Source organism: Ascidiella aspersa, chromosome 3 (genome assembly GCF_963924565.1).
Source record: "Ascidiella aspersa chromosome 3, kaAscAspe10.2, whole genome shotgun sequence".
NCBI classification, from domain to species: domain Eukaryota; kingdom Metazoa; phylum Chordata; class Ascidiacea; order Phlebobranchia; family Ascidiidae; genus Ascidiella; species Ascidiella aspersa.
In genome coordinates this window covers 31573822-31596979 of record NC_139449.1, presented here as the reverse complement: position 1 = coordinate 31596979, position 23158 = coordinate 31573822, and the positions used below count along the sequence as shown (strand labels likewise).

The 23158-nt window shown below is 38.6% G+C and overlaps 86 non-coding genes across 86 annotated transcripts; all 86 read right to left on the bottom strand.

Annotated features, from left to right (window-relative positions):
* Nucleotides 1-30: 30 nt before the first annotated feature.
* Nucleotides 31-103, bottom strand: Trnak-uuu (transfer RNA lysine (anticodon UUU)). Its single transcript has one exon. It is a non-coding gene; the product is annotated as a tRNA-Lys (tRNA).
* A 178-nt stretch (nt 104-281) lies between these two features.
* Nucleotides 282-353, bottom strand: Trnae-cuc (transfer RNA glutamic acid (anticodon CUC)). The gene has a single exon. It is a non-coding gene; the product is annotated as a tRNA-Glu (tRNA).
* A 337-nt stretch (nt 354-690) lies between these two features.
* Nucleotides 691-765, bottom strand: Trnak-uuu (transfer RNA lysine (anticodon UUU)). The gene has a single exon. It is a non-coding gene; the product is annotated as a tRNA-Lys (tRNA).
* A 175-nt stretch (nt 766-940) lies between these two features.
* Trnae-cuc (transfer RNA glutamic acid (anticodon CUC)) lies at nt 941-1012 on the bottom strand. The gene has a single exon. It is a non-coding gene; the product is annotated as a tRNA-Glu (tRNA).
* Nucleotides 1013-1099: 87 nt separating this feature from the next.
* On the bottom strand, nt 1100-1171 carry Trnae-uuc (transfer RNA glutamic acid (anticodon UUC)). Its single transcript has one exon. It is a non-coding gene; the product is annotated as a tRNA-Glu (tRNA).
* Nucleotides 1172-1601: 430 nt separating this feature from the next.
* Trnae-cuc (transfer RNA glutamic acid (anticodon CUC)) lies at nt 1602-1673 on the bottom strand. The gene has a single exon. It is a non-coding gene; the product is annotated as a tRNA-Glu (tRNA).
* Nucleotides 1674-1760: 87 nt separating this feature from the next.
* On the bottom strand, nt 1761-1832 carry Trnae-uuc (transfer RNA glutamic acid (anticodon UUC)). The gene has a single exon. It is a non-coding gene; the product is annotated as a tRNA-Glu (tRNA).
* A 178-nt stretch (nt 1833-2010) lies between these two features.
* On the bottom strand, nt 2011-2085 carry Trnak-uuu (transfer RNA lysine (anticodon UUU)). Its single transcript has one exon. It is a non-coding gene; the product is annotated as a tRNA-Lys (tRNA).
* A 174-nt stretch (nt 2086-2259) lies between these two features.
* Nucleotides 2260-2331, bottom strand: Trnae-cuc (transfer RNA glutamic acid (anticodon CUC)). Its single transcript has one exon. It is a non-coding gene; the product is annotated as a tRNA-Glu (tRNA).
* An 87-nt stretch (nt 2332-2418) lies between these two features.
* Nucleotides 2419-2490, bottom strand: Trnae-uuc (transfer RNA glutamic acid (anticodon UUC)). The gene has a single exon. It is a non-coding gene; the product is annotated as a tRNA-Glu (tRNA).
* A 178-nt stretch (nt 2491-2668) lies between these two features.
* On the bottom strand, nt 2669-2743 carry Trnak-uuu (transfer RNA lysine (anticodon UUU)). The gene has a single exon. It is a non-coding gene; the product is annotated as a tRNA-Lys (tRNA).
* Nucleotides 2744-2918: 175 nt separating this feature from the next.
* On the bottom strand, nt 2919-2990 carry Trnae-cuc (transfer RNA glutamic acid (anticodon CUC)). Its single transcript has one exon. It is a non-coding gene; the product is annotated as a tRNA-Glu (tRNA).
* Nucleotides 2991-3077: 87 nt separating this feature from the next.
* Trnae-uuc (transfer RNA glutamic acid (anticodon UUC)) lies at nt 3078-3149 on the bottom strand. Its single transcript has one exon. It is a non-coding gene; the product is annotated as a tRNA-Glu (tRNA).
* Nucleotides 3150-3580: 431 nt separating this feature from the next.
* On the bottom strand, nt 3581-3652 carry Trnae-cuc (transfer RNA glutamic acid (anticodon CUC)). The gene has a single exon. It is a non-coding gene; the product is annotated as a tRNA-Glu (tRNA).
* A 393-nt stretch (nt 3653-4045) lies between these two features.
* On the bottom strand, nt 4046-4117 carry Trnae-cuc (transfer RNA glutamic acid (anticodon CUC)). The gene has a single exon. It is a non-coding gene; the product is annotated as a tRNA-Glu (tRNA).
* Nucleotides 4118-4204: 87 nt separating this feature from the next.
* Nucleotides 4205-4276, bottom strand: Trnae-uuc (transfer RNA glutamic acid (anticodon UUC)). Its single transcript has one exon. It is a non-coding gene; the product is annotated as a tRNA-Glu (tRNA).
* A 428-nt stretch (nt 4277-4704) lies between these two features.
* Nucleotides 4705-4776, bottom strand: Trnae-cuc (transfer RNA glutamic acid (anticodon CUC)). Its single transcript has one exon. It is a non-coding gene; the product is annotated as a tRNA-Glu (tRNA).
* An 87-nt stretch (nt 4777-4863) lies between these two features.
* Trnae-cuc (transfer RNA glutamic acid (anticodon CUC)) lies at nt 4864-4935 on the bottom strand. The gene has a single exon. It is a non-coding gene; the product is annotated as a tRNA-Glu (tRNA).
* Nucleotides 4936-5351: 416 nt separating this feature from the next.
* Trnae-cuc (transfer RNA glutamic acid (anticodon CUC)) lies at nt 5352-5423 on the bottom strand. Its single transcript has one exon. It is a non-coding gene; the product is annotated as a tRNA-Glu (tRNA).
* Nucleotides 5424-5509: 86 nt separating this feature from the next.
* Trnae-uuc (transfer RNA glutamic acid (anticodon UUC)) lies at nt 5510-5581 on the bottom strand. The gene has a single exon. It is a non-coding gene; the product is annotated as a tRNA-Glu (tRNA).
* Nucleotides 5582-5761: 180 nt separating this feature from the next.
* Nucleotides 5762-5834, bottom strand: Trnak-uuu (transfer RNA lysine (anticodon UUU)). Its single transcript has one exon. It is a non-coding gene; the product is annotated as a tRNA-Lys (tRNA).
* A 177-nt stretch (nt 5835-6011) lies between these two features.
* On the bottom strand, nt 6012-6083 carry Trnae-cuc (transfer RNA glutamic acid (anticodon CUC)). Its single transcript has one exon. It is a non-coding gene; the product is annotated as a tRNA-Glu (tRNA).
* Nucleotides 6084-6262: 179 nt separating this feature from the next.
* Trnak-uuu (transfer RNA lysine (anticodon UUU)) lies at nt 6263-6335 on the bottom strand. Its single transcript has one exon. It is a non-coding gene; the product is annotated as a tRNA-Lys (tRNA).
* Nucleotides 6336-6512: 177 nt separating this feature from the next.
* On the bottom strand, nt 6513-6584 carry Trnae-cuc (transfer RNA glutamic acid (anticodon CUC)). Its single transcript has one exon. It is a non-coding gene; the product is annotated as a tRNA-Glu (tRNA).
* Nucleotides 6585-6922: 338 nt separating this feature from the next.
* Trnak-uuu (transfer RNA lysine (anticodon UUU)) lies at nt 6923-6995 on the bottom strand. Its single transcript has one exon. It is a non-coding gene; the product is annotated as a tRNA-Lys (tRNA).
* Nucleotides 6996-7174: 179 nt separating this feature from the next.
* On the bottom strand, nt 7175-7246 carry Trnae-cuc (transfer RNA glutamic acid (anticodon CUC)). Its single transcript has one exon. It is a non-coding gene; the product is annotated as a tRNA-Glu (tRNA).
* Nucleotides 7247-7332: 86 nt separating this feature from the next.
* Nucleotides 7333-7404, bottom strand: Trnae-uuc (transfer RNA glutamic acid (anticodon UUC)). The gene has a single exon. It is a non-coding gene; the product is annotated as a tRNA-Glu (tRNA).
* Nucleotides 7405-7583: 179 nt separating this feature from the next.
* Trnak-uuu (transfer RNA lysine (anticodon UUU)) lies at nt 7584-7656 on the bottom strand. Its single transcript has one exon. It is a non-coding gene; the product is annotated as a tRNA-Lys (tRNA).
* Nucleotides 7657-7833: 177 nt separating this feature from the next.
* Trnae-cuc (transfer RNA glutamic acid (anticodon CUC)) lies at nt 7834-7905 on the bottom strand. The gene has a single exon. It is a non-coding gene; the product is annotated as a tRNA-Glu (tRNA).
* An 87-nt stretch (nt 7906-7992) lies between these two features.
* Nucleotides 7993-8064, bottom strand: Trnae-uuc (transfer RNA glutamic acid (anticodon UUC)). Its single transcript has one exon. It is a non-coding gene; the product is annotated as a tRNA-Glu (tRNA).
* Nucleotides 8065-8243: 179 nt separating this feature from the next.
* Trnak-uuu (transfer RNA lysine (anticodon UUU)) lies at nt 8244-8316 on the bottom strand. The gene has a single exon. It is a non-coding gene; the product is annotated as a tRNA-Lys (tRNA).
* Nucleotides 8317-8493: 177 nt separating this feature from the next.
* Trnae-cuc (transfer RNA glutamic acid (anticodon CUC)) lies at nt 8494-8565 on the bottom strand. The gene has a single exon. It is a non-coding gene; the product is annotated as a tRNA-Glu (tRNA).
* An 87-nt stretch (nt 8566-8652) lies between these two features.
* Nucleotides 8653-8724, bottom strand: Trnae-uuc (transfer RNA glutamic acid (anticodon UUC)). Its single transcript has one exon. It is a non-coding gene; the product is annotated as a tRNA-Glu (tRNA).
* A 180-nt stretch (nt 8725-8904) lies between these two features.
* Trnak-uuu (transfer RNA lysine (anticodon UUU)) lies at nt 8905-8977 on the bottom strand. Its single transcript has one exon. It is a non-coding gene; the product is annotated as a tRNA-Lys (tRNA).
* A 177-nt stretch (nt 8978-9154) lies between these two features.
* On the bottom strand, nt 9155-9226 carry Trnae-cuc (transfer RNA glutamic acid (anticodon CUC)). Its single transcript has one exon. It is a non-coding gene; the product is annotated as a tRNA-Glu (tRNA).
* Nucleotides 9227-9563: 337 nt separating this feature from the next.
* On the bottom strand, nt 9564-9636 carry Trnak-uuu (transfer RNA lysine (anticodon UUU)). Its single transcript has one exon. It is a non-coding gene; the product is annotated as a tRNA-Lys (tRNA).
* Nucleotides 9637-9812: 176 nt separating this feature from the next.
* On the bottom strand, nt 9813-9884 carry Trnae-cuc (transfer RNA glutamic acid (anticodon CUC)). Its single transcript has one exon. It is a non-coding gene; the product is annotated as a tRNA-Glu (tRNA).
* A 337-nt stretch (nt 9885-10221) lies between these two features.
* On the bottom strand, nt 10222-10294 carry Trnak-uuu (transfer RNA lysine (anticodon UUU)). Its single transcript has one exon. It is a non-coding gene; the product is annotated as a tRNA-Lys (tRNA).
* Nucleotides 10295-10471: 177 nt separating this feature from the next.
* Nucleotides 10472-10543, bottom strand: Trnae-cuc (transfer RNA glutamic acid (anticodon CUC)). The gene has a single exon. It is a non-coding gene; the product is annotated as a tRNA-Glu (tRNA).
* A 338-nt stretch (nt 10544-10881) lies between these two features.
* Trnak-uuu (transfer RNA lysine (anticodon UUU)) lies at nt 10882-10954 on the bottom strand. The gene has a single exon. It is a non-coding gene; the product is annotated as a tRNA-Lys (tRNA).
* Nucleotides 10955-11129: 175 nt separating this feature from the next.
* Nucleotides 11130-11201, bottom strand: Trnae-cuc (transfer RNA glutamic acid (anticodon CUC)). The gene has a single exon. It is a non-coding gene; the product is annotated as a tRNA-Glu (tRNA).
* Nucleotides 11202-11288: 87 nt separating this feature from the next.
* On the bottom strand, nt 11289-11360 carry Trnae-uuc (transfer RNA glutamic acid (anticodon UUC)). The gene has a single exon. It is a non-coding gene; the product is annotated as a tRNA-Glu (tRNA).
* A 180-nt stretch (nt 11361-11540) lies between these two features.
* Trnak-uuu (transfer RNA lysine (anticodon UUU)) lies at nt 11541-11613 on the bottom strand. Its single transcript has one exon. It is a non-coding gene; the product is annotated as a tRNA-Lys (tRNA).
* A 177-nt stretch (nt 11614-11790) lies between these two features.
* Trnae-cuc (transfer RNA glutamic acid (anticodon CUC)) lies at nt 11791-11862 on the bottom strand. Its single transcript has one exon. It is a non-coding gene; the product is annotated as a tRNA-Glu (tRNA).
* Nucleotides 11863-12042: 180 nt separating this feature from the next.
* Trnak-uuu (transfer RNA lysine (anticodon UUU)) lies at nt 12043-12115 on the bottom strand. Its single transcript has one exon. It is a non-coding gene; the product is annotated as a tRNA-Lys (tRNA).
* A 175-nt stretch (nt 12116-12290) lies between these two features.
* On the bottom strand, nt 12291-12362 carry Trnae-cuc (transfer RNA glutamic acid (anticodon CUC)). The gene has a single exon. It is a non-coding gene; the product is annotated as a tRNA-Glu (tRNA).
* Nucleotides 12363-12449: 87 nt separating this feature from the next.
* Trnae-uuc (transfer RNA glutamic acid (anticodon UUC)) lies at nt 12450-12521 on the bottom strand. Its single transcript has one exon. It is a non-coding gene; the product is annotated as a tRNA-Glu (tRNA).
* A 179-nt stretch (nt 12522-12700) lies between these two features.
* On the bottom strand, nt 12701-12773 carry Trnak-uuu (transfer RNA lysine (anticodon UUU)). Its single transcript has one exon. It is a non-coding gene; the product is annotated as a tRNA-Lys (tRNA).
* Nucleotides 12774-12948: 175 nt separating this feature from the next.
* Nucleotides 12949-13020, bottom strand: Trnae-cuc (transfer RNA glutamic acid (anticodon CUC)). Its single transcript has one exon. It is a non-coding gene; the product is annotated as a tRNA-Glu (tRNA).
* Nucleotides 13021-13107: 87 nt separating this feature from the next.
* On the bottom strand, nt 13108-13179 carry Trnae-uuc (transfer RNA glutamic acid (anticodon UUC)). Its single transcript has one exon. It is a non-coding gene; the product is annotated as a tRNA-Glu (tRNA).
* Nucleotides 13180-13359: 180 nt separating this feature from the next.
* On the bottom strand, nt 13360-13432 carry Trnak-uuu (transfer RNA lysine (anticodon UUU)). The gene has a single exon. It is a non-coding gene; the product is annotated as a tRNA-Lys (tRNA).
* Nucleotides 13433-13610: 178 nt separating this feature from the next.
* Trnae-cuc (transfer RNA glutamic acid (anticodon CUC)) lies at nt 13611-13682 on the bottom strand. Its single transcript has one exon. It is a non-coding gene; the product is annotated as a tRNA-Glu (tRNA).
* Nucleotides 13683-13769: 87 nt separating this feature from the next.
* On the bottom strand, nt 13770-13841 carry Trnae-uuc (transfer RNA glutamic acid (anticodon UUC)). The gene has a single exon. It is a non-coding gene; the product is annotated as a tRNA-Glu (tRNA).
* A 734-nt stretch (nt 13842-14575) lies between these two features.
* Trnae-cuc (transfer RNA glutamic acid (anticodon CUC)) lies at nt 14576-14647 on the bottom strand. Its single transcript has one exon. It is a non-coding gene; the product is annotated as a tRNA-Glu (tRNA).
* Nucleotides 14648-14734: 87 nt separating this feature from the next.
* Trnae-uuc (transfer RNA glutamic acid (anticodon UUC)) lies at nt 14735-14806 on the bottom strand. The gene has a single exon. It is a non-coding gene; the product is annotated as a tRNA-Glu (tRNA).
* A 180-nt stretch (nt 14807-14986) lies between these two features.
* Nucleotides 14987-15059, bottom strand: Trnak-uuu (transfer RNA lysine (anticodon UUU)). The gene has a single exon. It is a non-coding gene; the product is annotated as a tRNA-Lys (tRNA).
* A 175-nt stretch (nt 15060-15234) lies between these two features.
* On the bottom strand, nt 15235-15306 carry Trnae-cuc (transfer RNA glutamic acid (anticodon CUC)). Its single transcript has one exon. It is a non-coding gene; the product is annotated as a tRNA-Glu (tRNA).
* Nucleotides 15307-15393: 87 nt separating this feature from the next.
* Trnae-uuc (transfer RNA glutamic acid (anticodon UUC)) lies at nt 15394-15465 on the bottom strand. The gene has a single exon. It is a non-coding gene; the product is annotated as a tRNA-Glu (tRNA).
* Nucleotides 15466-15645: 180 nt separating this feature from the next.
* Trnak-uuu (transfer RNA lysine (anticodon UUU)) lies at nt 15646-15718 on the bottom strand. The gene has a single exon. It is a non-coding gene; the product is annotated as a tRNA-Lys (tRNA).
* A 177-nt stretch (nt 15719-15895) lies between these two features.
* Trnae-cuc (transfer RNA glutamic acid (anticodon CUC)) lies at nt 15896-15967 on the bottom strand. The gene has a single exon. It is a non-coding gene; the product is annotated as a tRNA-Glu (tRNA).
* Nucleotides 15968-16147: 180 nt separating this feature from the next.
* Trnak-uuu (transfer RNA lysine (anticodon UUU)) lies at nt 16148-16220 on the bottom strand. The gene has a single exon. It is a non-coding gene; the product is annotated as a tRNA-Lys (tRNA).
* Nucleotides 16221-16395: 175 nt separating this feature from the next.
* On the bottom strand, nt 16396-16466 carry Trnae-cuc (transfer RNA glutamic acid (anticodon CUC)). The gene has a single exon. It is a non-coding gene; the product is annotated as a tRNA-Glu (tRNA).
* Nucleotides 16467-16553: 87 nt separating this feature from the next.
* On the bottom strand, nt 16554-16625 carry Trnae-uuc (transfer RNA glutamic acid (anticodon UUC)). Its single transcript has one exon. It is a non-coding gene; the product is annotated as a tRNA-Glu (tRNA).
* A 179-nt stretch (nt 16626-16804) lies between these two features.
* On the bottom strand, nt 16805-16877 carry Trnak-uuu (transfer RNA lysine (anticodon UUU)). The gene has a single exon. It is a non-coding gene; the product is annotated as a tRNA-Lys (tRNA).
* A 175-nt stretch (nt 16878-17052) lies between these two features.
* Trnae-cuc (transfer RNA glutamic acid (anticodon CUC)) lies at nt 17053-17124 on the bottom strand. Its single transcript has one exon. It is a non-coding gene; the product is annotated as a tRNA-Glu (tRNA).
* An 87-nt stretch (nt 17125-17211) lies between these two features.
* On the bottom strand, nt 17212-17283 carry Trnae-uuc (transfer RNA glutamic acid (anticodon UUC)). Its single transcript has one exon. It is a non-coding gene; the product is annotated as a tRNA-Glu (tRNA).
* Nucleotides 17284-17463: 180 nt separating this feature from the next.
* Nucleotides 17464-17536, bottom strand: Trnak-uuu (transfer RNA lysine (anticodon UUU)). The gene has a single exon. It is a non-coding gene; the product is annotated as a tRNA-Lys (tRNA).
* Nucleotides 17537-17714: 178 nt separating this feature from the next.
* Trnae-cuc (transfer RNA glutamic acid (anticodon CUC)) lies at nt 17715-17786 on the bottom strand. Its single transcript has one exon. It is a non-coding gene; the product is annotated as a tRNA-Glu (tRNA).
* A 339-nt stretch (nt 17787-18125) lies between these two features.
* Nucleotides 18126-18198, bottom strand: Trnak-uuu (transfer RNA lysine (anticodon UUU)). The gene has a single exon. It is a non-coding gene; the product is annotated as a tRNA-Lys (tRNA).
* A 178-nt stretch (nt 18199-18376) lies between these two features.
* Trnae-cuc (transfer RNA glutamic acid (anticodon CUC)) lies at nt 18377-18448 on the bottom strand. The gene has a single exon. It is a non-coding gene; the product is annotated as a tRNA-Glu (tRNA).
* A 340-nt stretch (nt 18449-18788) lies between these two features.
* Trnak-uuu (transfer RNA lysine (anticodon UUU)) lies at nt 18789-18861 on the bottom strand. The gene has a single exon. It is a non-coding gene; the product is annotated as a tRNA-Lys (tRNA).
* A 177-nt stretch (nt 18862-19038) lies between these two features.
* Nucleotides 19039-19110, bottom strand: Trnae-cuc (transfer RNA glutamic acid (anticodon CUC)). Its single transcript has one exon. It is a non-coding gene; the product is annotated as a tRNA-Glu (tRNA).
* A 180-nt stretch (nt 19111-19290) lies between these two features.
* Trnak-uuu (transfer RNA lysine (anticodon UUU)) lies at nt 19291-19363 on the bottom strand. The gene has a single exon. It is a non-coding gene; the product is annotated as a tRNA-Lys (tRNA).
* A 177-nt stretch (nt 19364-19540) lies between these two features.
* On the bottom strand, nt 19541-19612 carry Trnae-cuc (transfer RNA glutamic acid (anticodon CUC)). Its single transcript has one exon. It is a non-coding gene; the product is annotated as a tRNA-Glu (tRNA).
* Nucleotides 19613-19699: 87 nt separating this feature from the next.
* On the bottom strand, nt 19700-19771 carry Trnae-uuc (transfer RNA glutamic acid (anticodon UUC)). The gene has a single exon. It is a non-coding gene; the product is annotated as a tRNA-Glu (tRNA).
* Nucleotides 19772-19951: 180 nt separating this feature from the next.
* Nucleotides 19952-20024, bottom strand: Trnak-uuu (transfer RNA lysine (anticodon UUU)). Its single transcript has one exon. It is a non-coding gene; the product is annotated as a tRNA-Lys (tRNA).
* Nucleotides 20025-20199: 175 nt separating this feature from the next.
* Trnae-cuc (transfer RNA glutamic acid (anticodon CUC)) lies at nt 20200-20271 on the bottom strand. Its single transcript has one exon. It is a non-coding gene; the product is annotated as a tRNA-Glu (tRNA).
* An 87-nt stretch (nt 20272-20358) lies between these two features.
* Trnae-uuc (transfer RNA glutamic acid (anticodon UUC)) lies at nt 20359-20430 on the bottom strand. The gene has a single exon. It is a non-coding gene; the product is annotated as a tRNA-Glu (tRNA).
* Nucleotides 20431-20610: 180 nt separating this feature from the next.
* On the bottom strand, nt 20611-20683 carry Trnak-uuu (transfer RNA lysine (anticodon UUU)). The gene has a single exon. It is a non-coding gene; the product is annotated as a tRNA-Lys (tRNA).
* Nucleotides 20684-20861: 178 nt separating this feature from the next.
* Nucleotides 20862-20933, bottom strand: Trnae-cuc (transfer RNA glutamic acid (anticodon CUC)). The gene has a single exon. It is a non-coding gene; the product is annotated as a tRNA-Glu (tRNA).
* Nucleotides 20934-21272: 339 nt separating this feature from the next.
* On the bottom strand, nt 21273-21345 carry Trnak-uuu (transfer RNA lysine (anticodon UUU)). The gene has a single exon. It is a non-coding gene; the product is annotated as a tRNA-Lys (tRNA).
* A 178-nt stretch (nt 21346-21523) lies between these two features.
* On the bottom strand, nt 21524-21595 carry Trnae-cuc (transfer RNA glutamic acid (anticodon CUC)). Its single transcript has one exon. It is a non-coding gene; the product is annotated as a tRNA-Glu (tRNA).
* Nucleotides 21596-21935: 340 nt separating this feature from the next.
* On the bottom strand, nt 21936-22008 carry Trnak-uuu (transfer RNA lysine (anticodon UUU)). The gene has a single exon. It is a non-coding gene; the product is annotated as a tRNA-Lys (tRNA).
* Nucleotides 22009-22185: 177 nt separating this feature from the next.
* Trnae-cuc (transfer RNA glutamic acid (anticodon CUC)) lies at nt 22186-22257 on the bottom strand. Its single transcript has one exon. It is a non-coding gene; the product is annotated as a tRNA-Glu (tRNA).
* A 180-nt stretch (nt 22258-22437) lies between these two features.
* Trnak-uuu (transfer RNA lysine (anticodon UUU)) lies at nt 22438-22510 on the bottom strand. Its single transcript has one exon. It is a non-coding gene; the product is annotated as a tRNA-Lys (tRNA).
* A 175-nt stretch (nt 22511-22685) lies between these two features.
* Trnae-cuc (transfer RNA glutamic acid (anticodon CUC)) lies at nt 22686-22757 on the bottom strand. The gene has a single exon. It is a non-coding gene; the product is annotated as a tRNA-Glu (tRNA).
* Between the last annotated feature and the right edge of the window lie 401 nt (nt 22758-23158).

The window sequence follows — 23158 nt, the reverse complement described above, 5'->3', positions numbered from 1 at the left end:
ATTTTATTTAGAAATTTGTTATAAAATTTGCGCCTGATAAGGGACTTGAACCCTTGACCGTTGGATTAAAAGTCCAACGCTCTACCGACTTAGCTAACCGGGCGTTGAGAAATGTTTTATTTCTCTCAAAATAAGTATATTGCCGACAAACAACGGTCACATAATGAGCTATAAAAGAGGGTAAAGCATCGTTGCATCAACAGTAAGAATCTTAGTTTATATTTGCATAGAGGCAAATTGTGGTAGTAGGGGGATACTAGTTCAGTTTAAAAGAAAAAAGTTTCCCAGACCGGGAATTGAACCCGGGCAGCCTGGGTGAGAGCCAGGAATCCTAACCACTAGACCATCTGGGAGATGTCTTTGCTCAGTACAGGGATGTTTGAAACCAATACACAATATTTATCTCGGCAGTTAAAGGTTTTTTAGTAACAAAGAATTAATACCCAGACCGGGAATTGAACCCTGGCCGCGTGGGTGAAAGCCAGGAATCCTAACCACTAGACCATCTGGGAGACCTTGACTAATTACAACGAGAGGTATGAAGCAAATACCATACTTAAAAAATCAATTTCAATAGTTTCGTTTTTAAATCGTAAAGGAATTAATACAGATGATCCTAAACAAGATCTGCTCATATACGAACAAAAATTCTCAAAATTCAAATTTTATTTAGAAACTTGTAATAAAATTTGCGGCCGATAAGGGACTTGAACCCTTCACCGTTGGATTAAAAGTCCAACGCTCTACCGACTGAGCTAACCGGGCGTTGAGAAATGTTTATTTCTCTCAAGATAAGTGTATTGCCGACAAAAACCGGTCAGATAATGAGCTATAAAAGAGGGCAAACCATCGTTGCATCAACAGTAAGAATCTTAATTTATATTTGCATAGAGGCACAATGTGGTAGTAGGGATACTAGTTCAGTTTAAAAGAAAAAAGTTTCCCAGACCGGGAATTGAACCCGGGCTGCCTGGGTGAGAGCCAGGAATCCTAACCACTAGACCATCTGGGAGATATCTTTGCTCAGTACAGGGATATTTGAAAACAATACACAATATTTATCTCGGCAGTTAAAGGTTATTTAGTAACAAAGAAATAATTCCCAGACCGGGAATTGAACCCGGGCTGCCTGGGTGAAAGCCAGGAATCCTAACCACTAGACCATCTGGGAGACGTTGACTAATTACAACGAGAGGTATGAACAAATACCATACTTAAAAAATCTATTTCAATAGTTTCGTTTTTAAATCGAAAAGGAATTAATACAGATGATCCTAAACAAGATCTGCTCATATACGAACAAAAATTCTCAAAATTCTGATTTTATTTAGAAACTTGTAATAAAATTTGCGCCCGATAAGGGACTTATACCCTTGACCGTTGGATTAAAAGTCCAACGCTCTATCGACTGAGCTAACCGGGCGTTGAAAAATGTTTTATTTCTCTCAAAATAAGTGTATTGCCGACAAACAACGGTCACATAATGAGCTATAAAAGAGGGTAAACCATCGTTGCATCAACAGTAAGAATCTTAGTTTATATTTGCATAGAGGCAAATTGTGGTAGTAGGGGGATACTAGTTCAGTTTAAAAGAAAAAAGTTTCCCAGACCGGGAATTGAAGCCGGGCCGCCTGGGTGAGAGCCAGGAATCCTAACCACTAGACCATCTGGGAGATGTCTTTGCTCAGTACAGGGATGTTTGAAACCAATACACAATATTTATCTCGGCAGTTAAAGGTTTTTTAGTAACAAAGAATTAATTCCCAGACCGGGAATTGAACCCGGGCCGCGTGGGTGAAAGCCAGGAATCCTAACCACTAGACCATCTGGGAGACGTTGACTAATTACAACGAGAGGTATGAAGCAAATACCATACTTAAAAAATCAATTTCAATAGTTTCGTTTTTAAATCGTAAAGGAATTAATACAGATGATCCTAAACAAGATCTGCTCATATACGAACAAAAATTCTCAAAATTCAAATTTTATTTAGAAACTTGTAATAAAATTTGCGGCCGATAAGGGACTTGAACCCTTGACCGTTGGATTAAAAGTCCAACGCTCTACCGACTGAGCTAACCGGGCGTTGAGAAATGTTTATTTCTCTCAAGATAAGTGTATTGCCGACAAAAACCGGTCACATAATGAGCTATAAAAGAGTTAAACCAACGTTGCATCAACAGTAAGAATCTTAGTTTATATTCGCATAGAGGCACAATGTGGTAGTAGGGATACTAGTTCAGTTTAAAAGAAAAAAGTTTCCCAGACCGGGAATTGAACCCGGGCCGCCTGGGTGAGAGCCAGGAATCCTAACCACTAGACCATCTGGGAGATGTCTTTGCTCAGTACAGGGATGTTTGAAACCAATACACAATATTTATCTCGGCAGTTAAAGGTTTTTTAGTAACAAAGAATTAATTCCCAGACCGGGAATTGAACCCGGGCCGCGTGGGTGAAAGCCAGGAATCCTAACCACTAGACCATCTGGGAGACGTTGACTAATTACAACGAGAGGTATGAAGCAAATACCATACTTAAAAAATCAATTTCAATAGTTTCGTTTTTAAATCGTAAAGGAATTAATACAGATGATCCTAAACAAGATCTGCTCATATACGAACAAAAATTCTCAAAATTCAAATTTTATTTAGAAACTTGTAATAAAATTTGCGGCCGATAAGGGACTTGAACCCTTGACCGTTGGATTAAAAGTCCAACGCTCTTCCGACTGAGCTAACCGGGCGTTGAGAAATGTTTATTTCTCTCAAGATAAGTGTATTGCCGACAAAAACCGGTCAGATAATGAGCTATAAAAGAGGGCAAACCATCGTTGCATCAACAGTAAGAATCTTAGTTTATATTTGCATAGAGGCACAATGTGGTAGTAGGGATACTAGTTCAGTTTAAAAGAAAAAAGTTTCCCAGACCGGGAATTGAACCCGGGCTGCCTGGGTGAGAGCCAGGAATCCTAACCACTAGACCATCTGGGAGATATCTTTGCTCAGTACAGGGATATTTGAAAACAATACACAATATTTATCTCGGCAGTTAAAGGTTTTTTAGTAACAAAGAAATAATTCCCAGACCGGGAATTGAACCCGGGCCGCCTGGGTGAAAGCCAGGAATCCTAACCACTAGACCATCTGGGAGACGTTGACTAATTACAACGAGAGGTATGAAGCAAATACCATACTTAAAAAATCTATTTCAATAGTTTCGTTTTTAAATCGAAAAGGAATTAATACAGATGATCCTAAACAAGATCTGCTCATATACGAACAAAAATTCTCAAAATACAAATTTTATTTAGAAATTTGTTATAAAATTTGCGCCTGATAAGGGACTTGAACCCTTGACCGTTGGATTAAAAATCCAACGCTCTACCGACTTAGCTAACCGGGCGTTGAGAAATGTTTTATTTCTCTCAAAATAAGTGTATTGCCGACAAACAACGGTCACATAATGAGCTATAAAAGAGGGTAAAGCATCGTTGCATCAACAGTAAGAATCTTAGTTTATATTTGCATAGAGGCAAATTGTGGTAGTAGGGGGATACTAGTTCAGTTTAAAAGAAAAAAGTTTCCCAGACCGGGAATTGAACCCGGGCCGCCTGGGTGAGAGCCAGGAATCCTAATCACTAGACCATCTGGTAGACGTTGACTACTTACAACGAGAGGTATGAAGCAAATACCATCATTCAAAAATCAATTTGAATAGTTTCCTTTTTAAATCGTAAAGGAATTAAGACAGATCATCCTAAACAAAATCTGCTCATATACGAACAAAAATTCTCAAAATACAAATTTTATTTAGAAATTTGTAATAAAATTTGCGCCCGATAAGGGACTACCGACTGAGCTAACCGGGCGTTGAGAAATGTTTATTTCTTTCAAAATAAGTTAATTGCCGACAAAAAACGGTCACATAATGAGCTATAAAAGAGGGTAAACCATCGTTGCATCAATAGTAAGAATCTTAGTTTTTATTTGCAAAGAGGCAAATTGTGGTAGTAGGGGGATACTAGTTCAGTTCAAAAGAAAAAAGTTTCCCAGACCGGGAATTGAACCCGGGCCGCCTGGGTGAGAGCCAGGAATCCTAACCACTAGACCATCTGGGAGATGTCTTTGCTCAGTACAGGGATATTTGAAACCAATACACAATATTTTTCCCGGCAGTTAAAGGTTTTTTAGTAACAAAGAAATAATTCCAAGACCGGGAATTGAACCCGGGCCGCCTGGGTGAAAGCCAGGAATCCTAACCACTAGACCATCTGGGAGACGTTGACTAATTACAACGAGAGGTATGAAGCAAATACCATACTTAAAAAATCAATTTCAATAGTTTCGTTTTTAAATCGTAAAGGAATTAATACAGATGATCCTAAAAAAGATCTGCTCATATACGAACAATAATTCTCAAAATTTAAATTTTATTTAGAAACTAGTAATAAAATTTGCGCCCGATGCGGGACTTGAACCCTTGACCGTTGGATTAAAAGTCCAACGCTCTAACGACTGTGCAAACCGGGCGTTGAGAAATGTTTATTTCTCTCAAGATAAGGGTATTGCCGACAAAAACCGGTCACATAATGAGCTATAAAAGAGGGTAAACCATCGTTACATCAACAGTAAGAATCTTAGTTTATATTTGCATAGAGACACAATGTGGTAGTAAGGATACTAGTTCAGTTTAAAAGAAAAAAGTTTCCCAGACCGGGAATTGAACTTGGGCCGCCTGGGTGAGAGCCAGGAATCCTAACCACTAGACCATCTGGGAGATGTCTTTGCTCAGGACAGGGATATTTGAAACCAATACACAATATTTATCTCGGCAGTTAAAGATTTTTTAATAACAAAGAATAAATTCCCAGACCGGGAATTGAACCCGGGCCGCCTGGGTGAGAGCCAGGAATCCTAACCACGAGACCATCTGGGAGACGTTGACTAATTACAACGAGAGGTATGAAGCAAATAAATCAATTTCAATAGTTTCGTTTTTAAATCGTAAAAGAATTGATACAGATGATCCTAAACAAGATCTGCTCATATACGAACAAAAATTCTCAAAATAAAAATTTTATTTAGAAACTTGTAATAAAATTTGCGCCCGATAAGAGACTTATACCCTTGACCGTTGGATTAAAAGTCCAACGCTCTACCGACTGAGCTAACCGGGCGTTGAGAAATGTTTATTTCTCTCAAGATAAGTGTATTGCCGACAAAAACCGGTCACATAATGAGCTATAAAAGAGGTTAAACCAACGTTGCATCAACAGTAAGAATCTTAGTTTATATTTGCATAGAGGCACAATGTGGTAGTAGGGATACTAGTTCAGTTTAAAAGAAAAAAGTTTCCCAGACCGGGAATTGAACCCGGGCCGCCTGGGTGAGAGCCAGGAATCCTAACCACTAGACCATCTGGGAGATGTCTTTGCTCAGGACAGGGATATTTGAAACCAATACACAATATTTATCTCGGCAGTTAAAGTTTTTTAGTAACAAAGAATAAATTCCCAGACCGGGAATTGAACCCGGGACGCCTGGGTGAAAGCCAGGAATCCTAACCACTTGACCATCTGGGAGACGTTGACTAATTACAACGAGAGGTATGAAGCAAATACCATACTTAAAAAATCAATTTCAATAGTTTTTGTTTTGAATTGTAAAGGAATTGAGACAGATTATCCTACACAAAATCTGCTCATATACGAACAAAAATTCTCAAAATACAAATTTTATTTAGAAATTTGTAATAAAATTTGCGCCCGATAAGGGACTTGAACCCTTGACCGTTGGATTAAAAGTCCAACGCTCTACCGAGTGAGCTAACCGGGCGTTAAGAAATTTTTATTTCTCTCAAAATAAGTGTATTGCCGACAAAATACGGTCACATAATGAGCTATAAAAGAGGGTAAACCATAGTAGAATCAACAGTAAGAATCTTAGTTTATATTTGCAAAGAGGCAAATTGTGGTAGTAGGGGGATACTAGTTCAGTTCAAAAGAAAAAAGTTTCCCAGAACGGGAATTGAACCTGGGCCGCCTGGGTGAGAGCCAGGAATCCTAACCACTAGACCATCTGGGAGACGTTGTCTAATTACAACGAGAGGTATGAAGCAAATACCATACTTAAAAAATCTATTTCAATAGTTTCGTTTTTAAATCGTAAAGGAATTAATACAGATGATCCTAAACAAGATCTGCTCATATACGAACAAAAATTCTCAAAATTCAAATTTTATTTAGAACTTGTAATAAAATTTGCGCCCGATAAGGGACTTGAACCCTTGACCGTTGGATTAAAAGTCCAACGCTCTACCGACTGAGCTAACCGGGCGTTGAGAAATGTTTATTTCTCTCAAGATAAGTGTATTGCCGACAAAAACCGGTCACATAATGAGCTATAAAAGAGGGTAAACCACCGTTGCATCAACAGTAAGAATCTTAGTTTATATTTGCATAGAGGTAAATTGTGGTAGTAGGGGGATACTAGTTCAATTCAAAAGGAAAAAGTTTCCCAGACCGGGAATTGAATCCGGGACGCCTGGGTGAGAGCCAGGAATCCTAACCACTAGACCATCTGGGAGATGTCTTTGCTCAGTACAGGGATATTTGAAACCAATGCACAATATTTATCTCGGCAGTTGAAGGTCTTTTAGTAACAAAGAATTAATTCCCAGACCGGGAATTGAACCCGGGCCGCCTGGGTGAAACCAGGAATCCTAACTACTAGACCATCTGGGAGACGGTGACTACTTACAACGAGAGGTATGAAGCAAATACCATGCTTAAAAAATCAATTTCTGTAGTTTCCTTTTTAAATCGTAAATGAATTAAGACAGATCAACATAAACAAAATCTGCTCATATACGAACAAAAATTCTCAAAATACAAATTTTGTTTAGAAATTTGTAATAAAATTTGTGCCCGATAAGGGACTTGAACCCTTGACCGATGGATTAAAAGTCCAACGCTCTACCGACTGAGCTAACCGGGCGTTAAGAAATGTTTATTTCTCTCAAAATAAGTGTATTGCCGACAAAAAACGGTCACGCAATGAGCTATAAAAGAGGTTAAACCATCGTTGCATCAACAGTAAGAATCTTAGTTTATATTTGCATAGAGGCACATTGTGGTAGTAGGGGGAGATACTAGTTCAGTTCAAAAGAAAAAAATTTCCCAGACCGGGAATTGAACCCGGCCCGCCTGGGTGAGAGCCAGGAATCGTAACCACTAGACCATCTGGGAGATGTCTTTGCTCAGGACAGGGATATTTGAAACCAATACACAATATTTATCTCGGCAGTTAAAGTTTTTTAGTAACAAAGAATAAATTCCCAGACCGGGAATTGAACCCGGGACGCCTGGGTGAAAGCCAGGAATCCTAACCACTAGACCATCTGGGAGACGTTGACTAATTACAACGAGAGGTATGAAGCAAATACCATACTTAAAAAATCAATTTCAATAGTTTTTGTTTTGAATTGTAAAGGAATTAATACAGATGATCCTAAACAAGATCTGCTCATATACGAACAAAAATTCTCAAAATTCAAATTTTATTTAGAACTTGTAATAAAATTTGCGCCCGATAAGGGACTTGAACCCTTGACCTTTGGATTAAAAGTCCAACGCTCTACCGACTGAGCTAACCGGGCGTTAAGAAATTTTTATTTTTCTCAAAATAAGTGTATTGCCGACAAAATACGGTCACATAATGAGCTATAAAAGAGGGTGAACCATCGTTGCATCAACAGTAAGAATCTTAGTTTATATTTGCATAGAGGCAAATTGTGGTAGTAGGGGGATACTAGTTCAGTTTAAAAGAAAAAAGTTTCCCAGACCGGGAATTGAACCCGGGCCGCCTGGGTGAGAGCCAGGAATCCTAAGCAATAGACCATCTGGGAGAAGTCTTTGCTCAGTACAGGGATGTTTGAAACCAATACACAATATTTATCTCGGCAGTTAAAGGTTTTTTAGTAACAAAGAATTAATTCCCAGACCGGGAATTGAACCCAGGCCGCCTGGGTGAAAGCCAGGAATCCTAACCACTAGACCATCTGGGAGACGTTGACTAATTACAACGAGAGGTATGAAGCAAATACCATACTTAAAAAATCTATTTCAATAGTTTCGTTTTTAAATCGTAAAGGAATTAATACAGATGATCCTAAACAAGATCTGCTCATATACGAACAAAAATTCTCAAAATTCAAATTTTATTTAGAACTTGTAATAAAATTTGCGCCCGATAAGGGACTTGAACCCTTGACCGTTGGATTAAAAGTACAACGCTCTACCGACTGAGCTAACCGGGCGTTGAGAAATGTTTATTTCTCTCAAGATAAGTGTATTGCCGACAAAAACCTGTCACATAATGAGCTATAAAAGAGGGTAAACCATCGTTGCATCAACAGTAAGAATCTTAGTTTATATTTACATAGAGGTAAATTGTGGTAGTAGGGGGATACTAGTTCAATTCAAAAGGAAAAAGTTTCCCAGACCGGGAATTGAACCCGGGACGCGTGGGTGAGAGCCAGGAATCCTAACCACTAGACCATCTGGGAGATGTCTTTGCTCAGTACAGGGATATTTGAAACTAATTCACAATATTTATCTCGGCAGTTGAAGGTCTTTTAGTAACAAAGAATTAATTCCCAGACCGGGAATTGAACCCGGGCCGCCTGGGTGAAAGCCAGGAATCCTAACTACTAGACCATCTGGGAGACGGTGACTACTTACAACGAGAGGTATGAAGCAAATACCATACTTAAAAAATCAATTTCTGTAGTTTCCTTTTTAAATCGTAAATGAATTAAGACAGATCAACCTAAACAAAATCTGCTCATATACGAACAAAAATTCTCAAAATACAAATTTTATTTAGAAATTTGTAATAAAATTTGTGCCCGATAAGGGACTTGAACCCTTGACCGTTGGATTAAAAGTCCAACGCTCTACCGACTGAGTTAACCGGGCGTTAAGAAATGTTTATTTCTCTCAAAATAAGTGTATTGCCGACAAAAAACGGTCACGCAATGAGCTATAAAAGAGGTTAAACCATCGTTGCATCAACAGTAAGAATCTTAGTTTATATTTGCATAGAGGTACATTGTGGTAGTAGGGGGATACTAGTTCAGTTCAAAAGAAAAAAATTTCCCAGACCGGGAATTGAACCCGGCCCGCCTGGGTGAGAGCCAGGAATCCTAACCAATAGACCATCTGGGAGATGTCTTTGCTCAGGACAGGGATATTTGAAACCAATACACAATATTTATCTCGGCAGTTAAAGTTTTTTAGTAACAAAGAATAAATTCCCAGACCGGGAATTGAACCCGGGACGCACGGGTGAAAGCCAGGAATCCTAACCACTACACCATCTGGGAGACGTTTACTAATTACAACGAGAGGTATGAAGCAAATACCATACTTAAAAAATCAATTTCAATAGTTTTTGTTTTGAATTGTAAAGGAATTGAGACAGATTATCCTACACAAAATCTGCTCATATACGAACAAAATTCTCAAAATACAAATTTTATTTAGAAATTTGTAATAAAATTTGTGCCCGATAAGGGACTTGAACCCTTGACCGTTGGATTAAAAGTCCAACGCTCTACCGACTGAGTTAACCGGGCGTTAAGAAATGTTTATTTCTCTCAAAATAAGTGTATTGCCGACAAAAAACGGTCACGCAATGAGCTATAAAAGAGGTTAAACCATCGTTGCATCAACAGTAAGAATCTTAGTTTATATTTGCATAGAGGTACATTGTGGTAGTAGGGGATACAAGTTCAGTTCAAAAGAAAAAAATTTCCCAGACCGGGAATTGAACCCGGCCCGCCTGGGTGAGAGCCAGGAATCCTAACCACTAGACCATCTGGGAGATGCCTTTGCTCAGGACAGGGATATTTGAAACCAATACACAATATTTATCTCGGCAGTTAAAGTTTTTAGTAACAAAGAATAAATTCCCAGACCGGGAATTGAACCCGGGACGCATGGGTGAAAGCCAGGAATCCTAACCACTACACCATCTGGGAGACGTTGACTAATTACAACGAGAGGTATGAAGCAAATACCATACTTAAAAAATCAATTTCAATAGTTTTTGTTTTAAATTGTAAAGGAATTGAGACAGATTATCCTACACAAAATCTGCTCATATACCAACAAAAATTCTCAAAATACAAATTTTATTGAGAAATTTGTAATAAAATTTGCGCCCGATAAGGGACTTGAACCCTTGACCGTTGGATTAAAAGTCCAACGCTCTACCGACTGAGCTAACCGGGCGTTAAGAAATGTTTATTTCTCTCAAAATAAGTGTATTGCCGACAAAATACGGTCACATAATGAGCTATAAAAGAGGGTAAACCATCGTTGCGTCAACAGTAAGAATCTTAGTTTATATTTGCATAGAGGCACACTGTGGTAGTAGGGGGATACTAGTTCAGTTCAAAAGAAAAAAATTTCCCAGACCGGGAATTGAACCCGGGCCGCCTGGGTGAGAGCCAGGAATCCTAACCACTAGACCATCTGGGAGATGTCTTTGCTCAGTACAGGGATATTTGAAACCAATACACAATATTTATCTCGGCAGTTAAAGGTCTTTTAGTAACAATGAAATAATTCCCAGACCGGGAATTGAACCCGGGCCGCCTGGGTAAAGCCAGGAATCCTAACCACTAGACCATCTGGGAGACGTTGACTAATTACAACGAGAGGTATGAAGCAAATACCATACTTAAAAAACCAATTTCAATAGTTTCGTTTTTAAATCGTAAAGGAATTAATACAGATGATCCTAAAAAAGATCTGCTCATATACGAACAAAAATTCTCAAAATTCAAATTTTGTTTAGAAACTAGTAATAAAATTTGCGCCCGATGCGGGACTTGAACCCTTGACCGTTGGATTAAAAATCCAACGCTCTACCGACTGAGCTAACCGGGCGTTTAGAAATGTTTATTTCTCTCAAGATAAGTGTATTGCCGACAAAAACCGGTCACATAATGAGCTATAAAAGAGGGTAAACCATCGTTACATCAACAGTAAGAATCTTAGTTTATATTTGCATAGAGGCACAATGTGGTAGTAGGGATACTAGTTCAGTTTAAAAGAAAAAAGTTTCCCAGACCGGGAATTGAACCCGGGCCGCCTGGGTGAGAGCCAGGAATCCTAACCACTAGACCATCTGGGAGATGTCTTTGCTCAGTACAGGGATGTTTGATACCAATACACAATATTTATCTCGGCAGTTAAAGGTTTTTTAGTAACAAAGAATTAATTCCCAGACCGGGAATTGAACCCGGGCCGCCTGGGTGAAAGCCAGGAATCCTAACCGCTAGACCATCTGGGAGACGTTGACTAATTACAACGAGAGGTATGAAGCAAATACCATACTTAAAAAATCAATTTCAATAGTTTTCGTTTTGAATTGTAAAGGAATTGAGACAGATTATCCTACACAAAATCTGCTCATATTCGAACAAAAATTCTCAAAATACAAATTTTATTTAGAAATTTGTAATAAAATTTGCGCCCGATAAGGGACTTTAACCCTTGACCGTTGGATTAAAAGTCCAACGCTCTACCGACTGAGCTAACCGGGCGTTAAGAAATTTTTATTTCTCTCAAAATAAGTGTATTGCCGACAAAATACGGTCACATAATGAGCTATAAAAGAGGGTAAACCATCGTTGTGTCAACAGTAAGAATCTTAGTTTATATTTGCATAGAGGCACACTGTGGTAGTAGGGGGATACTAGTTCAGTTCAAAAGAAAAAAATTTCCCAGACCGGGAATTGAACCCGGGCCGCCTGGGTGAGAGCCAGGAATCCTAACCACTAGACCATCATGGAGACCTTGACTACTTACAACGAGAGGTATGAAGCAAATACCATACTTAAAAAATCAATTTCAATAGTTTTGTTTTTAAATCGTAAAGGAATTAATACAGATGATCCTAAACAAGATCTGCTCATAAACAAACAAAAATTCTCAAAATTCTAATTTTATTTAGAAATTTGTAATAAAATTTGCGCCCGATAAGGGACTTGAACCCTTGACCGTTGGATTAAAAGTCCAACGCTCTACCGACTGAGCTAACCGGGCGTTGAGAAATGTTTATTTCTCTCAAGATAAGTGTATTGCCGAAAAAAAACGGTCAGATAATGAGCTATAAGAGTGGGTAAACCATCGTTGCATCAACAGTAAGAATCTTAGTTTATATTTGCATAGAGGCACAATATGGTAGTAGGGATACTAGTTCAGTTTAAAAGAAAAAAGTTTCCCAGACGGGGAATTGAACCCGGGCCGCCTGGGTGAGAGCCAGGAATCCTAACCACTAGACCATCTGGGAGATGTCTTTGCTCAGTACAGGGATATTTGAAACCAATACACAATATTTATCTCGGCAGTTAAAGGTTTTTTAGTAACAAAGAAATAATTCCCAGACCGGGAATTGAACCCGGGCCGCCTGGGTGAAAGCCAGGAATCCTAACCACTAGACCATCTGGGAGACGTTGACTAATTACAACGAGAGGTATGAATCAAATACCATACTTAAAAAATCTATTTCAATAGTTTCGTTTTTAAATCGTAAAGGAATTAATACAGATGATCCTAAACAAGATCTGCTCATATACGAACAAAAATTCTCAAATTTCAAATTTTATTTAGAACTTGTAATAAAATTTGCGCCCGATAAGGGACTTGAACCCTTAAGCTTTGGATTAAAAGTCCAACGCTCTACCGACTGAGCTAACCGGGCGTTGAGAAATGTTTATTTCTCTCAAGATAAGTGTATTGCCGACAAAAACCGGTCAGATAATGAGCTATAAAAGAGGGCAAACCATCGTTGCATCAACAGTAAGAATCTTAGTTTATATTTGCATAGAGGCACAATGTGGTAGTAGGGATACTAGTTCAGTTTAAAAGAAAAAAGTTTCCCAGACCGGGAATTGAACCCGGGCTGCCTGGGTGAGAGCCAGGAATCCTAACCACTAGACCATCTGGGAGATATCTTTGCTCAGTACAGGGATATTTGAAAACAATACACAATATTTATCTCGGCAGTTAAAGGTTTTTTAGTAACAAAGAAATAATTCCCAGACTGGGAATTGAACCCGGGCCGCCTGGGTGAAAGCCAGGAATCCTCACCACTAGACCATCTGGGAGACGTTGACTAATTACAACGAGAGGTATGAATCCAATACCATACTTAAAAAATCTGTTTCAATAGTTTCCTTTTTAAATCGTAAAGGAATTAAGACAGATCATCCTAAACAAAATCTGCTCATCTACGAACAAAAATTCTCAAAATTCAAATTTTATTCAGAAATTTGTTATAAAATTTGCGCCCGATAAGGGACTTGAACCCTTGACCGTTGGATTAAAAGTCCAACGCTCTACCGACTGAGCTAACCGGGCGTTCAGAAATGTTTTATTTCTCTCAAAATAAGTGTATTGCCGACAAACAACGGTCACATAATGAGCTATAAAAGAGGGTAAACCATCGTTGCATCAACAGTAAGAATCTTAGTTTATATTTGCATAGAGGCAAATTGTGGTAGTAGGGGGATACTAGTTCAGTTTAAAAGAAAAAAGTTTCCCAGACCGGGAATTGAACCCGGGCCGTCTGGGTGAGAGCCAGGAATCCTAACCACTAGACCATCTGGGAGATGTCTTTGCTCAGTACAGGGATATTTGAAACCAATACACAATATTTATCTCGGCAGTTAAAGGTTTTTTAGTAACAAAGAAATAATTCCCAGACCGGGAATTGAACCCGGGCCGCCTGGGTGAAAGCCAGGAATCCTAACCACTAGACCATCTGGGAGACGTTGACTAATTACAACGAGAGGTATGAAGCAAATACCATACTTAAAAAATCTATTTTAATAGTTTCGTTTTTAAATCGTAAAGGAATTAATACAGATGATCCTAAACAAGATCTGCTCATATACGAACAAAAATTCTCAAAATTCAAATTTTATTTAGAACTTGTAATAAAATTTGCGCCCGATAAGGGACTTGAACCTTGATATTTGAAACCTATACACAATATTCATCTTGGCAGTTGAAGGTCTTTTAGTAACAAAGAAATAATTCCCAGACCGGGAATTGAACCCGAGCCGCCTGGGTGAAAACAAGGAATCCTAACCACTAGACCATCTGGTAGACGTTGACTACTTACAACGAGAGGTATGAAGCAAATACCATCATTCAAAAATCAATTTCAATAGTTTCCTTTTTAAATCGTAAAGGAATTAAGACAGATCATCCTAAACAAAATCTGCTCATATACGAACAAAAATTCTCAAAATTCAAATTTTATTTAGAAATTTGTAATAAGATTTGCGCCCGATAAGGGACTACCGACTGAGCTAACCGGGCGTTGAGAAATGTTTATTTCTCTCAAAATAATTTAATTGCCGACAAAAAACGGTCACATAATGAGCTATAAAAGAGGGTAAACCATCGTTGCATCAATAGTAAGAATCTTAGTTTATATTTGCAAAGAGGCAAATTGTGGTAGTAGGGGGATACTAGTTCAGTTCAAAAGAAAAAAGTTTCCCAGACCGGGAATTGAATCCGGGCTGCCTGGGTGAGAGCCAGGAATCCTAACCGCTAGACCATCTGGGAGATGGCTTTGCTCAGTACATGGATATTTGAAACCAATACACAATATTTTTCTCGGCAGTTAAAGGTTTTTTAGTAACAAAGAAATAATTCCCAGACCGGGAATTGAACCCGGGCCGCCTGGGTGAAAGCCAGGAATCCTAACCACTAGACCATCTGGGAGACGTTGACTAATTACAACGAGAGGTAGGAAGCAAATACCATACTTAAAAAATCAATTTCAATAGTTTCGTTTTTAAATCGTAAAGGAATTAATACAGATGATCCTAAAAAAGATCTGCTCATATACGAACAAAAATTCTCAAAATTTAAATTTTATTTAGAAACTAGTAATAAAATTTGCGCCCGATGCGGGACTTGAACCCTTGACCGTTGGATTAAAAATCCAACGCTCTACCGACTGAGCTAACCGGGCGTTTAGAAATGTTTATTTCTCTCAAGATAAGTGTATTGCCGACAAAAACCGGTCACATAATGAGCTATAAAAGAGGGTAAACCATCGTTACATCAACAGTAAGAATCTTAGTTTATATTTGCATAGAGGCACAATGTGGTAGTAGGGATACTAGTTCAGTTTAAAAGAAAAAAGTTTCCCAGACCGGGAATTGAACCCGGGCCGCCTGGGTGAGAGCCAGGAATCCTAACCACTAGACCATCTGGGAGATGTCTTTGCTCAGTACAGGGATGTTTGATACCAATACACAATATTTATCTCGGCAGTTAAAGGTTTTTTAGTAACAAAGAATTAATTCCCAGACCGGGAATTGAACCCGGGCCGCCTGGGTGAAAGCCAGGAATCCTAACCGCTAGACCATCTGGGAGACGTTGACTAATTACAACGAGAGGTATGAAGCAAATACCATACTTAAAAAATCAATTTCAATAGTTTTCGTTTTGAATTGTAAAGGAATTGAGACAGATTATCCTACACAAAATCTGCTCATATTCGAACAAAAATTCTCAAAATACAAATTTTATTTAGAAATTTGTAATAAAATTTGCGCCCGATAAGGGACTTGAACCCTTGACCGTTGGATTAAAAGTCCAACGCTCTACCGACTGAGCTAACCGGGCGTTAAGAAATTTTTATTTCTCTCAAAATAAGTGTATTGCCGACAAAATACGGTCACATAATGAGCTATAAAAGAGGGTAAACCATCGTTGTGTCAACAGTAAGAATCTTAGTTTATATTTGCATAGAGGCACACTGTGGTAGTAGGGGGATACTAGTTCAGTTCAAAAGAAAAAAATTTCCCAGACCGGGAATTGAACCCGGGCCGCCTGGGTGAGAGCCAGGAATCCTAACCACTAGACCATCATGGAGACCTTGACTACTTACAACGAGAGGTATGAAGCAAATACCATACTTAAAAAATCAATTTCAATAGTTTTGTTTTTAAATCGTAAAGGAATTAATACAGATGATCCTAAACAAGATCTGCTCATAAACAAACAAAAATTCTCAAAATTCTAATTTTATTTAGAAATTTGTAATGAAATTTGCGCCCGATAAGGGACTTGAACCCTTGACCGTTGGATTAAAAGTCCAACGCTCTACCGACTGAGCTAACCGGGCGTTGAGAAATGTTTATTTCTCTCAAGATAAGTGTATTGCCGAAAAAAAACGGTCAGATAATGAGCTATAAGAGTGGGTAAACCATCGTTGCATCAACAGTAAGAATCTTAGTTTATATTTGCATAGAGGCACAATATGGTAGTAGGGATACTAGTTCAGTTTAAAAGAAAAAAGTTTCCCAGACCGGGAATTGAACCCGGGCCGCCTGGGTGAGAGCCAGGAATCCTAACCACTAGACCATCGGGAGATGTCTTTGCTCAGTACAGGGATATTTGAAACCAATACACAATATTTATCTCGGCAGTTAAAGGTTTTTTAGTAACAAAGAAATAATTCCCAGACCGGGAATTGAACCCGGGCCGCCTGGGTGAAAGCCAGGAATCCTAACCACTAGACCATCTGGGAGACGTTGACTAATTACAACGAGAGGTATGAAGCCAATACCATACTTAAAAAATCTATTTCAATAGTTTCGTTTTTAAATCGTAAAGGAATTAATACAGATGATCCTAAACAAGATCTGCTCATATACGAACAAAAATTCTCAAATTTCAAATTTTATTTAGAACTTGTAATAAAATTTGCGCCCGATAAGGGACTTGAACCCTTAAGCTTTGGATTAAAAGTCCAACGCTCTACCGACTGAGCTAACCGGGCGTTGAGAAATGTTTATTTCTCTCAAGATAAGTGTATTGCCGACAAAAACCGGTCAGATAATGAGCTATAAAAGAGGGCAAACCATCGTTGCATCAACAGTAAGAATCTTAGTTTATATTTGCATAGAGGCACAATGTGGTAGTAGGGATACTAGTTCAGTTTAAAAGAAAAAAGTTTCCCAGACCGGGAATTGAACCCGGGCTGCCTGGGTGAGAGCCAGGAATCCTAACCACTAGACCATCTGGGAGATATCTTTGCTCAGTACAGGGATATTTGAAAACAATACACAATATTTATCTCGGCAGTTAAAGGTTTTTTAGTAACAAAGAAATAATTCCCAGACCGGGAATTGAACCCGGGCCGCCTGGGTGAAAGCCAGGAATCCTCACCACTAGACCATCTGGGAGAGGTTGACTAATTACAACGAGAGGTATGAAGCAAATACCATACTTAAAAAATCTATTTCAATAGTTTCGTTTTTAAATCGAAAAGTAATTAATACAGATGATCCTAAACAAGATCTGCTCATATACGAACAAAAATTCTCAAAATTCTGATTTCATTTAGAAACTTGTAATAAAATTTGCGCCCGATAAGGGACTTATACCCTTGACCGTTGGATTAAAAGTCCAACGCTCTACCGACTGAGCTAACCGGGCGTTGAGAAATGTTTTATTTCTCTCAAAATAAGTGTATTGCCGACAAACAACGGTCACATAATGAGCTATAAAAGAGGGTAAACCATCGTTGCATCAACAGTAAGAATCTTAGTTTATATTTGCATAGAGGCAAATTGTGGTAGTAGGGGGATACTAGTTCAGTTTAAAAGAAAAAAGTTTCCCAGACCGGGAATTGAACCTGGGCCGCCTGGGTGAGAGCCAGGAATCCTAACCACTAGACCATCTGGGAGATGTCTTTGCTCAGGACAGGGATATTTGAAACCAATACACAATATTTATCTCGGCAGTTAATGATTTTTTAGTAACAAAGAATAAATTCCCAGAACGGGAATTGAACCCGGGACGCCTGGGTAAAAGCCAGGAATCCTAACCACTAGACAATCTGGGAGACGGTGACTACTTACAACGAGAGGTGTGAAGGAAATACCATACTTAAAAAATCTATTTCAATAGTTTCGTTTTTAAATCGTAAAGGAATTAAGACAGATCATCCTAAACAAAATCTGCTCATCTACGAACAAAAATTCTCAAAATTCAAATTTTATTTAGAAATTTGTTATAAAATTTGCGCCCGATAAGGGACTTGAACCCTTGACCGTTGGATTAAAAGTCCAACGCTCTACCGACTGAGCTAACCGGGCGTTCAGAAATGTTTTATTTCTCTCAAAATAAGTGTATTGCCGACAAACAACGGTCACATAATGAGCTATAAAAGAGGGTAAACCATCGTTGCATCAACAGTAAGAATCTTAGTTTATATTTGCATAGAGGCAAATTGTGGTAGTAGGGGGATACTAGTTCAGTTTAAAAGAAAAAAGTTTCCCAGACCGAGAATTGAACCCGGGCCGCCTGGGTGAGAGCCAGGAATCCTAACCACTAGACCATCTGGGAGATGTCTTTGCTCAGTACAGGGATGTTTGAAACCAATACACAATATTTATCTCGGCAGTTAAAGGTTTTTTTAGCAACAAAGAATTAATTCCCAGACCGGGAATTGAACCCGGGCCGTCTGGGTGAAAGCCAGGAATCCTAACCGCTAGACCATTTGGGAGACGTTGACTAATTACAACGAGAGGTATGAAGCAAATACCATACTTAAAAAATCAATTTCAATAGTTTTCGTTTTGAATTGTAAAGGAATTGAGACAGATTATCCTACACAAAATCTGCTCATATTCGAACAAAAATTCTCAAAATACAAATTTTATTTAGAAATTTGTAATGAAATTTGCGCCCGATAAGGGACTTGAACCCTTGACCGTTGGATTAAAAGACCAACGCTCTACCGACTGAGCTAACCGGGCGTTAAGAAATTTTTATTTCTCTCAAAATAAGTGTATTGCCGACAAAATACGGTCACATAATGAGCTATAAAAGAGGGTAAACCATCGTTGTGTCAACAGTAAGAATCTTAGTTTATATTTGCATAGAGGCACACTGTGGTAGTAGGGGGATACTAGTTCAGTTCAAAAGAAAAAAATTTCCCAGACCGGGAATTGAACCCGGGCCGCCTGGGTGAGAGCCAGGAATCCTAACCACTAGACCATCATGGAGACCTTGACTTCTTACAACGAGAGGTATGAAGCAAATACCATACTTAAAAAATCAATTTCAATAGTTTTGTTTTTAAATCGTAAAGGAATTAATACAGATGATCCTAAACAAGATCTGCTCATAAACAAACAAAAATTCTCAAAATTCTAATTTTATTTAGAAATTTGTAATAAAATTTGCGCACGATAAGGGACTTGAACCCTTGACCGTTGGATTAAAAGTCCAACGCTCTACCGACTGAGCTAACCGGGCGTTGAGAAATGTTTATTTGTCTCAAGATAAGTGTATTGCCGACAAAAACCGGTCAGATAATGAGCTATAAGAGAGGGTAAACCATCGTTGCATCAATAGTAAGAATCTTAGTTTATATTTGCAAAGAGGCAAATTGTGGTAGTAGGGGGATACTAGTTCAGTTCAAAAGAAAAAAGTTTCCCAGACCGGGAATTGAATCCGGGCTGCCTGGGTGAGAGCCAGGAATCCTAACCACTAGACCATCTGGGAGATGGCTTTGCTCAGTACATGGATATTTGAAACCAATACACAATATTTTTCTCGGCAGTTAAAGGTTTTTTAGTAACAAAGAAATAATTCCCAGACCGGGAATTGAACCCGGGCCGCCTGGGTGAAAGCCAGGAATCCTAACCACTAGACCATCTGGGAGACGTTGACTAATTACAACGAGAGGTAGGAAGCAAATACCATACTTAAAAAATCAATTTCAATAGTTTCGTTTTTAAATCGTAAAGGAATTAATACAGATGATCCTAAAAAGGATCTGCTCATATACGAACAAAAATTCTCAAAATTTAAATTTTATTTAGAAACTAGTAATAAAATTTGCGCCCGATGCGGGACTTGAACCCTTGACCGTTGGATTAAAAGTCCAACGCTCTACCGACTGAGCTAACCGGGCGTTTAGAAATGTTTATTTCTCTCAAGATAAGTGTATTGCCGACAAAAACCGGTCACATAATGAGCTATAAAAGAGGGTAAACCATCGTTACATCAACAGTAAGAATCTTAGTTTATATTTGCATAGAGGCACAATGTGGTAGTAGGGATACTAGTTCAGTTTAAAAGAAAAAAGTTTCCCAGACCGGGAATTGAACCTGGGCCGCCTGGGTGAGAGCCAGGAATCCTAACCACTAGACCATCTGGGAGATGTCTTTGCTCAGGACAGGGATATTTGAAACCAATACACAATATTTATCTCGGCAGTTAAAGATTTTTTAGTAACAAAGAATAAATTCCCAGAACGGGAATTGAACCCGGGACGCCTGGGTGAAAGCCAGGAATCCTCACCACTAGACCATCTGGGAGAGGTTGACTAATTACAACGAGAGGTATGAAGCAAATACCATACTTAAAAAATCTATTTCAATAGTTTCGTTTTTAAATCGAAAAGTAATTAATACAGATGATCCTAAACAAGATCTGCTCATATACGAACAAAAATTCTCAAAATTCTGATTTCATTTAGAAACTTGTAATAAAATTTGCGCCCGATAAGGGACTTATACCCTTGACCGTTGGATTAAAAGTCCAACGCTCTACCGACTGAGCTAACCGGGCGTTGAGAAATGTTTTATTTCTCTCAAAATAAGTGTATTGCCGACAAACAACGGTCACATAATGAGCTATAAAAGAGGGTAAACCATCGTTGCATCAACAGTAAGAATCTTAGTTTATATTTGCATAGAGGCAAATTGTGGTAGTAGGGGGATACTAGTTCAGTTTAAAAGAAAAAAGTTTCCCAGACCGGGAATTGAACCTGGGCCGCCTGGGTGAGAGCCAGGAATCCTAACCACTAGACCATCTGGGAGATGTCTTTGCTCAGGACAGGGATATTTGAAACCAATACACAATATTTATCTCGGCAGTTAATGATTTTTTAGTAACAAAGAATAAATTCCCAGAACGGGAATTGAACCCGGGACGCCTGGGTAAAAGCCAGGAATCCTAACCACTAGACAATCTGGGAGACGGTGACTACTTACAACGAGAGGTGTGAAGGAAATACCATACTTAAAAAATCTATTTCAATAGTTTCGTTTTTAAATCGTAAAGGAATTAAGACAGATCATCCTAAACAAAATCTGCTCATCTACGAACAAAAATTCTCAAAATTCAAATTTTATTTAGAAATTTGTTATAAAATTTGCGCCCGATAAGGGACTTGAACCCTTGACCGTTGGATTAAAAGTCCAACGCTCTACCGACTGAGCTAACCGGGCGTTCAGAAATGTTTTATTTCTCTCAAAATAAGTGTATTGCCGACAAACAACGGTCACATAATGAGCTATAAAAGAGGGTAAACCATCGTTGCATCAACAGTAAGAATCTTAGTTTATATTTGCATAGAGGCAAATTGTGGTAGTAGGGGGATACTAGTTCAGTTTAAAAGAAAAAAGTTTCCCAGACCGGGAATTGAACCCGGGCCGCCTGGGTGAGAGCCAGGAATCCTAACCACTAGACCATCTGGGAGATGTCTTTGCTCAGTACAGGGATGTTTGAAACCAATACACAATATTTATCTCGGCAGTTAAAGGTTTTTTTAGCAACAAAGAATTAATTCCCAGACCGGGAATTGAACCCGGGCCGTCTGGGTGAAAGCCAGGAATCCTAACCGCTAGACCATTTGGGAGACGTTGACTAATTACAACGAGAGGTATGAAGCAAATACCATACTTAAAAAATCAATTTCAATAGTTTTCGTTTTGAATTGTAAAGGAATTGAGACAGATTATCCTACACAAAATCTGCTCATATTCGAACAAAAATTCTCAAAATACAAATTTTATTTAGAAATTTGTAATGAAATTTGCGCCCGATAAGGGACTTGAACCCTTGACCGTTGGATTAAAAGACCAACGCTCTACCGACTGAGCTAACCGGGCGTTAAGAAATTTTTATTTCTCTCAAAATAAGTGTATTGCCGACAAAATACGGTCACATAATGAGCTATAAAAGAGGGTAAACCATCGTTGTGTCAACAGTAAGAATCTTAGTTTATATTTGCATAGAGGCACACTGTGGTAGTAGGGGGATACTAGTTCAGTTCAAAAGAAAAAAATTTCCCAGACCGGGAATTGAACCCGGGCCGCCTGGGTGAGAGCCAGGAATCCTAACCACTAGACCATCATGGAGACCTTGACTTCTTACAACGAGAGGTATGAAGCAAATACCATACTTAAAAAATCAATTTCAATAGTTTTGTTTTTAAATCGTAAAGGAATTAATACAGATGATCCTAAACAAGATCTGCTCATAAACAAACAAAAATTCTCAAAATTCTAATTTTATTTAGAAATTTGTAATAAAATTTGCGCACGATAAGGGACTTGAACCCTTGACCGTTGGATTAAAAGTCCAACGCTCTACCGACTGAGCTAACCGGGCGTTGAGAAATGTTTATTTGTCTCAAGATAAGTGTATTGCCGACAAAAACCGGTCAGATAATGAGCTATAAGAGAGGGTAAACCATCGTTGCATCAACAGTAAGAATCTTAGTTTATATTTGCATAGAGGCACAATGTGGTAGTAGGGATACTAGTTCAGTTTAAAAGAAAAAAGTTTCCCAGACCGGGAATTGAACCTGGGCCGCCTGGGTGAGAGCCAGGAATCCTAACCACTAGACCATCTGGGAGATGTCTTTGCTCAGTACAGGGATATTTGAAACCAATACACAATATTTATCTCGGCAGTTGAAGGTCTTTTAGTAACAAGGAAATAATTCCCAGACCGGGAATTGAACCCGAGCCGCCTGGGTGAAAACAAGGAATCCTAACCACTAGACCATCTGGTAGACGTTGACTACTTACAACGAGAGGTATGAAGCAAATACCATCATTCAAAAATCAATTTCAATAGTTTCCTTTTTAAATCGTAAAGGAATTAAGACAGATCATCCTAAACAAAATCTGCTCATATACGAACAAAAATTCTCAAAATTCAAATTTTATTTAGAAATTTGTAATAAGATTTGCGCCCGATAAGGGACTACCGACTGAGCTAACCGGGCGTTGAGAAATGTTTATTTCTCTCAAA